Here is an 8,679-nt window from a genome sequence, read left to right on the forward strand (position 1 = left end):
ATTGTGGTTGTGTACACCAGCCAAGGAAAGTGTTTTCCATAAGACTGCAAGATATAGAGGAACTATTAGGCCATTTGGCCCATTGAGCCTGTTCTACAATTCAGTTATGGCTTATGTGTTTCTCAACCCAATTCTCCTGCCTTTCCTCGGTAGCCCTCTTATTAATCAAGAGCCTATCTATCTCTGTCTTAAAGATACTCAATGACATGGCCTACACAGTAATTAGCTTAACCAATTCACCACATTCTGGCCAAAGAAATTCCTCTTCATCTCAGTTCTAAAGGGTCATCCCCTGACTCTGAGGCTGAGCTCTCAGGCCCTAGTCTCTCTTATTAGTGGGAACATTCACTCCACGTCCACTCTAGTCAGGCCTCTCAGTATTCTGTATGTTTCAATGAGATCTCCCCTTCATTGTCCTAAACTTCATCAAATACAGACCCAGAGTCCTCAATCACTCCTCATGTGACAGGCCTGTAAATCTCCTCTGGACTCCCTCCAAAGGCAGCACATTCTTCATTAGTTACTGGGCCCAAAACTGCTCACAATGTTTTAAATACAGTCTGATCGGAGCCTAAAGCAGCCTCAGCAGCTCATCCCTGCTTTTGCATTCTCGTCCTCTTGAAATGAATGCTAAAATTGCGTTTGTCTTCCGAATTGCTAACTGCCCGCCTGTTAACAAAACAAGAATCCTGAACGAGGTCTCCTAATTCCCTTCGCGCTTCAGATTTCTAAAGGCTTTCTCTATTTTGAAAATAGTCGACTATTTTTCCTCTAATTTTCTGAACAAAGTACACACCCTCACACTTTCCCACGTGGCATTCCATCTGCCACTTCTTTACCTTGCTCTCCTAGCCTGTCCAAGTCCTTCTGCAGCCTCCCTGCAATACTACTTGTCTCACTACACATCTTTGTGCCTCCTACAAACTTAGCAACAATGCCATCGGCTCCTTTGCCCAGCTGGGATTAACATATATTGTGAATAGTTGTGGTCCCAACACTGACCCCTGCGGAACTCCACGAGTCACCAGCTGCCATCCTGAAGAAGACCCCTTTATCCCCACTCTCTGACTTCTGCCAGTCAGTTAATCTGTGCACCAAACACCATAGACTTTTATCTTATTTAACAGCCACTTATGTAACAACTTGTCAAAGGCCTTCCACAAATCCAAATAGATTGTGGAATTCCAGGATTTTGACCTGCCAACACTGGAGGAACAGTGATAATATTTCCAAGTCAGGATGGTGAGTAGTTTGGTTGTGGTGTTCCCAGACATCTGCTACCCTTATCCTTCTAGATGGTTGTGGTCATGGGCTTGGAAGGTACTTTCAGAGGATCCTTGATGATTTAATACAACGTGTCATGTGGGCAGTACATACAGCTGCTGCTGCTGGGGTGCATTACGGGTGGAAAGAATGAATGAAGAAGGTGGGTGCACAAGATAACAATCAGCGGGCTGCTTTGTCCTGAATGGTGTGGAGTTCTTTGAGTATTATTGAAACCACACCACTCCAGGTAAGTGTCAGTTGGCCTAACATCTGTTGTTACAAAATGCTATGGTCCAAGAGGAGGTAAATAGATTGCTGAAATAGGGGTGAGGTGAGGGTTCTGAGGAGCTGGCTTAAAAGAGCTGTAGTGGTTGGGGGAAGATCAGACATTATCTTGTTGAATGGTGGGGCAAATTTGAGGGATTGAGTTGCCAACTCCTACTCCCACTTCTTAAGTTCTTATCTGTGCAGCTGTACATTCAAGCCTGTATTGAATTCTTGGCAGCAGCATATAAAATGGTACACACTCACACACTGAGTCGTAGGCATTGGGCCATATGTGTATGAGACCTGAATAGGAGTTGTGATGAAAGGTTATTGATCTGAAAAGTTAACTCTATTTCTCTATCTCCAGGTGCCATCAGACTTGCTGAGTATTTCCAGCATGTTGTATCTTTATCCTGCTCAGGTTGAGCTGCCTTGGAAAATTTGACTCTCAGAACCATCTTCAAATATTCAGGTTCATCAAAAGATTATGAAGGTTTACAGGTAGGAGAGTCCACAGTGATCTGGGCCAATCATAGGCAGACCATTGAACCCACATTGGGATTGTGTGTGGACTGCAGCAGCTTGAAAAATGATGCCACAAGCAGTTAAATAGCTCACCAAAATGAACTGTCAAGATGGTAAAGATGAGGGTCTCTCCCTATCAGGGCACCATAACCTTCAGGACTTGGCAATGAGGATGGTGCTTATTGTTATCTGAGAGAATAGGAAGAAAATTATTGAGAAATATCAAACTGCACTTTCCATTCATTCCCAGATAGGCTTTACAAAATAAATAGGCTAATGGTTCTCAATGTTGGTCATCAGGGAATTCTTCACGATTGGAGATGCTAACTCTCCAAGGGAACCTTAAACTGAGGCTCCGCTTGTCCTCCTAGGAGGAACATCAACAAGGGATCTCCCAACCATTGTGCTGGCCACAAGTGGCATTATGATAATGGCCAGATCAGCTATTTAGAAACATAGAAAATAAAAGTTGGAGCAAAACATTCGGCCCAGGGAGCCCACTTTGCCATTCAAAATGGCCATGGCTAATCGACTAATTCAACATAATTCTGCCGCCAGTATTCATCCCTCAAACAACGCGATCAGACTGTTTCCTGGGATGGCGCCTTTGTCCTATAAGAAGAGATTGGGTTGACTGGGGCTGACAGAGCTTAGAGGAATAAAAGGACACCTCATTGAAATACACAAAAATCTGACAGGGCTGGAAAGACAAGGTGCAGAAGTGATGTCACCCCTGGACATGGTGAGTCATTTTGCACTGAGAGAAGGAAAAATGGCCTTGTTCGGAGGGTAGTGAACACATGGAATTCTCTATCACAGGAGGTTATGTCAGCCAAGCCACTGAATATATTTAAGAAAGAAACAAATTTCTAAAGGCCAGAGACATCAATTGGAATGGGAAAAGAGTAAAAGAATTGCATTGACTTAGAATTCAGCCATGATCATGTTGAATGGTAGAGTGGGTTCAGTGGGCCGAATGGCCTGCTCATGTTGTATGTTTCTAAAATACATTATCTCGCCATTATCACAAGACTATTGGAGGTATCTTGCTCTTATTAAATTATCTGCCAAATTTCATATATTACACTTCAAAAACCCTTCAGCATTTCCATAGCACTTGGGATGTTCTGAGTTGGTGAAATCTACGATTGAAATGCAAACTATTAAAGCCAGAGAGAACAGCTGGTCCCGTAGATAACAGGACCAATTGCTCTGTATGGAAAGAGGAGAGCAGCTTATCAAAGAAATAACTGAAAACTTCCAGAGATAAGCTTCATTGATCCCATAGCTCTGATTCACCCTGATCAGTCCTCATGCAAACCTCATCATCACTGCCAGTCACAGAAACGAATCGGCTAAAATATTCTGAGCTGGGTACCAATGTATTTGAATATCAATGTTCTGGTTTCTGGCACAGTCGTGTATACAGAGACAATCAGTGAGACCATTGAAGACCCTTCCTGAGTTTCTTCAAATCTGTATGTCAGTCAGTGTCCATGACTAAAGCAGGTGGGCTGGTTTTATACCATCTTGTATTTACATTAAGCACCAATTTAATGCACAACGATCTGAAACACTTAAATGTAGCAGGAACTTATATGTGATTAAATATTGGAGTCTAATACAGCAATTCTAATGCCCAAAGCATTTTAGGGGAATGAAACCAGACCAAAGAAAAACCCAAAATATGGACCGGGTGTAGAGCTGGATGAACACTGCAAGCCAAGCACCATCAGAGGAGCAGGAAAGCTTTCGTACTCCTGTGATGCTGCTTGGCCTGCTGTGTTCATCCAGCTCTACATCTTGCTATTTCAGATTCTCCAGCATTGGCAGTTCCTACTATCTCTCCCCAAGATATGGACCAGGCATTTAAAGCTACATCAAAGAACTGGGCCTTAAGGAGCATCTTCAAGGGCGAGAGTTTGGGAGACGGTTTGGGAGTAATCCCAGAGTTTATACTCTTTGCTGAAAGGATGGCTAGTTAAAACAAATGGTGGTTCACAGGAGGTCAGAGTTAGAGCATTGCAGAGATCTGGGAGAGTAAACAGAGAAACTGTGAGCAGGAATAGGCCTTCCACCCTTTGCTCTGCCAAACGATATGATCATGGATGATCCTCTAATGCAATATAATATTCCTGTTTTCTTGCCATATCCCTCGATGCATTTAAAATCTCAAAAAAGTAATCTCTTTCTTGAATATATTTAGCCAATTAGCCTCCACTACTTTCTGTGATAGAGAATTCAACAGGTTGACTACCCAATCATAAATGACCTAGCCTTCTCCCCATCTTGAGATTGTAACCCCTTATTCAAGACTCCCCAACCGGGGAAAACAGGGCTTTCTGCATTTAATCTGTCCAGCCCTGTTAGAATGTTAGTTGCTTCACTCAGATCCCTTCTGACCTTACTAAAATCTATTGAGCATAATGAAATCAATCCATTCTCATAGAACAGTTCCACTATCCCCAGTATTGACCCAAAGAACCTCTGCTGCACTCCCTTGATGGCAGGTACATCATTTCTGAGGTAGGGAGAGTGAAACTGTGCACTGTATTCCAGGTGGAATCTCACCAAGCCCATGTATAACTACAATAAAACAGACCTACTTCAGAACTCCAAACCCCTTGCAACTAAGGCCAGTATACCATTTGCCCTTTTAATTACTTGCTACACCTACCTGTCTACTTCCATTGCTAGGTGTACAAGAACATACAAGATCCTATTGTATATCCACTTTTCCGATCTACCACCATTTAAATAATACTCCACTTTTCTGTTTTTCACACTGAACTGTATAACTTTACCTTTAACCATTTGTACGGCATCTACTTTATGCTTGCCCACTCACTCAACTCCAATTTACTTTGAAGCCTCTTTGCATCCTCCTTACAACTCACAATCCTGCCCACCTTGGTGTTAACAGCAAACTTGGAAATGTTGCATTGTGTCCCTCATCCAGGTCATTTAAAAATATTGTGAATAGCTTAAGCCCAAGCACTGTTCCTTACGATACCTGACAAGAAAATGCTTGCCATTTGGATAAAGACCCATTTACTCCTACTCTGTTTCCTGTTTGTCAACCAGTTCCCAGTCCAGACCAACATATTACTTCCATCCCATTTGCTTTACTTTTGGCCACTAACTTTTTATGTGGGATGTCATCAAATGTTTTCTGAAAATCAAATACACATCCACTGGCTCTTCCTTATTATTCTACTGATTGCATTCTCAAAAAACTCCAGTAATTTTTGTTTTAAAGCATGATTTGTCTTTCATAAACCCATACTGGCTTTCCCCAATCCTGTTAATGATCTCCAAATGTTCTGTTATTTTGTCTTTTGTAACTGATTCTGGTACTTTCCCCACTCGTGACGTTTGTCTAACTAGTTAGTTAGAGAATCATCGAGTCATAGAGATGTACAGCATGGAAACAGACCCCTCGGTCTAACCCGTCCATGCCAACCAGATGTCCTATATAAATCTAGCTCCATTAGTCAGCATTTGGGCCATATCCCTCTAAACCCTTCCGATTCATATACCCATCGAGAAGCTTTTTAAATGTTGTAATCGTACCAGCCTCCACCACTTTCTCTGGCTCATTCCATACGCACACCACTCTCTGAGTGAAAATGTTGCCCCTTAGGTCCCTTTTAAATCTTTCCCCTCTCACCTTAAACCTTTGGACCCCCAACTCTGCGGAAAAGACCTTGTCTATTTACCCTATCCATACCTGTCGTGATTTTATAAACTCTACAAGGTCACTCCTCAGCCTCCAATGTTCCAGGGAAATTAGCACCAGGCTAATCAGCCTCTCCCTAAGGCTCAAAAGCCCCAACACTAGCAACATCTTCGCAAATCTTTTCTGAACCCTTTCTAGTTCCACAATATCCTTCCTATAGCAGGGAGACCAGAATTGTAAGCAATACTCCAAAAGTGGCCGAACCAATGTCCTATACAGCCATAACATGACATCCCAACTCCTCGGCTCAATGCACTGACCAATAATGGCATATCAAATGCCTTCTTCACCATCCTTTCTACCTATGACTCCACTTTCAAGGAATTACAAACCTGCACTCCAAAGCCACTTTGTTCAGCAGCACTTCGCATTAAGTGTGGATGTGCTGCCCTGACTTGCTTTTCCAAAATGCAGCTCCTCACATTTATCTAAATTAAATTCCATCTGCCACTCCTCAGCCCAATAGCTCATCTGATCAAGATGCCATTGTACCCTGAGGTAAACTTCTTTGCTGCCCACTGCACCTCCAGTTTTAGTGTCACCTGCAAGCTTACCAACCATAGATAATGGGAACTGCAGATGCTGGAGATTCCAAGATAATAAAATGTGAGGCTGGATGAACACAGCAGGCCAAGCAGCATCTCAGGAGCACAAAAGCTGACGTTTCGGGCCTAGACCCTTCATCAGAGAGGATAGGGTCTAGGCCCGAAACGTCAGCTTTTGTGCTCCTGAGATGCTGCTTGGCCTGCTGTGTTCATCCAGCCTCACATTTTATTAGCTTACCAACCATACCATGTTCGCAACCAGGTGATTCATATAAAACACAAAAAGCAATTGTTGTTCAATTTTATTCTCTCCCTCCCTTTTTAAATAGTGACGTTACATTTTCCACACTCCAATCTGTAAAAACCGCCAGAGTCTATAGAACTTTGAAAGATAACCGCCAATGCATTCAATATTTCCAGGACCACATCCTATAGTAGTCGGGGGATATAAGTTGTCAGGCTCTGGTGATTTGTCAGCCTTTAAACCCGTTAATTTCCTTTAAACTATATTCTTGTGAATACTGATTAACTTCAGTTGCACCCTCTCACAAGACTCACAGTTCCCTAACATTAAGGGGGGTTATCTGTACCCTGTTTTGTGTGGACAGAACCAAAGTATGTCTTCAAGTCTGCTGCCATTTCTTTGTTCCCCATTATAGTTCCCCTGGTTTCTAATTGTAAGGGAGTAACTCTTTACTAATCTTTTTCTCTTCACATATTTATAGAAGCTTTTACTGTCAGCTTTTGCAAATTTATTGTCTTCTGTTATTTTTCCCTATTGGTCAAACGCTTTGGCCCCAGTCCTTTGACTTTTTTTGAGCGATTTTATGCCACTCTTTTGGATCTAAACAATCCATAATTTCTTTTGCAAGCCTCCTCAACGTGGTTGAGCCACCTTTCTACCTTAATTTGTGCCAGACAGGAATGAATAATTGTTGTAATTCATGCACAAGTTCATTCAATATGAACTATTGCCATCCAATGTCAACCATTTTACGAATCGCTCTCTATCTGTTCTCTACTATTCAAACTTCATATCTTTGGAGTTTGCTTTATTTAGATTGAGGGCCCTAGTTTCAGATTCAACTACTCCACAGTCCAAGCAATTCCATGAGTGATTTGAAATAAAGAATTAAAATGTTAACTTTGTTACATTGTAACTCGGTGCTGCCCCCACCTGTCCTGGGACTGTTTTACAGGAACAGTGCCACAGAAACTTTGCTTCTGTTATCTAACTCTGTGTTGGGTGTGTCCTGGGAGTTTTTGATGGGGAGAGTGTAGAGGAAGCTTTGTTCATATTTAACTGTGTGCTTTACCCCTCCTGAGAGTGTTTGACAGAGTAGAGGAAGCTTTACTCTGTATCTGACTACGTGCTTTACCTATCCTGTGATTGTTCAATGGGACGGTGTAGAGGAAGCTTTACTGTGTACATGAACCCAAGGTGTACCTGCTGTTGGGGAGTTTCGTTAGGTCAGTGTAGAGAGAGTTTTACTCAGTACTTAACCCATGCTTTACAAAACACATGCATTGCAGGCAGAGGATTCTGTACTAGTATGACGTATTTTTCAACTCGGTATATTGTTGGCTTCTATGAGTGAGATTTCAGTCAATAGTTTTGCATTTTTCAGGCTATACCCAGCAGGGATGGGTAAGTAGGGATAGCTGTAAAATCATGTAGAACCATCTTGTCATTGAAGGGAGAATTTATGCCAACTTTAATTCAAGGGCAACCGAGACTGGGCTGTTTAACAAAGAGAAAAGGCCATGCTGATTCCAGCTCCTGGACCTCATTTAAATCTATCTGGGCCTGAGCCAGTCCGAACATCAGGAGTACAACTCCAAACACCTTATCCTTTAGCATTTGGCCCCTCCACACCCTGAACTTTTATATATCATTCCATCCACTTTCATAGACAGCCAGGCTGACAGGTCTACTTTTTTTCTGGGCTTCTCTATTCAATATTTCAAAAATATCCCCATGCCAGACTTTTTGTCCTCATTTTCATTCAAATTTTATTCGCAGAATAGAACCAACACTGTGAGGTTCTACACGTTTGGAGAGGATGGACAGATTGGAGTCTGTCCTCTTGAAAATAAAATGTAACAGCATGAACAAAATGAAATCTTTGTTTTGATAAAGAGTTTGCATAGATTGCATATGCAGAGCATGTTGAGGACTATCAGTATAAAACAGTCACTAAATAATCCAGAGATAATGGGGACTGCAGATGCTGGAGAATCCCAGATAACAAAGTGTGAAGCTGGATGAACACAGCAGGCCAAGCAGCATCTCAAGAGCACAAAAGCTGACATTTCGGGCCTAGACCCTTCATCAGA

This window comes from Stegostoma tigrinum, chromosome 14, assembly GCF_030684315.1.
Source record: "Stegostoma tigrinum isolate sSteTig4 chromosome 14, sSteTig4.hap1, whole genome shotgun sequence".
In the NCBI taxonomy this organism is placed as follows: domain Eukaryota; kingdom Metazoa; phylum Chordata; class Chondrichthyes; order Orectolobiformes; family Stegostomatidae; genus Stegostoma; species Stegostoma tigrinum.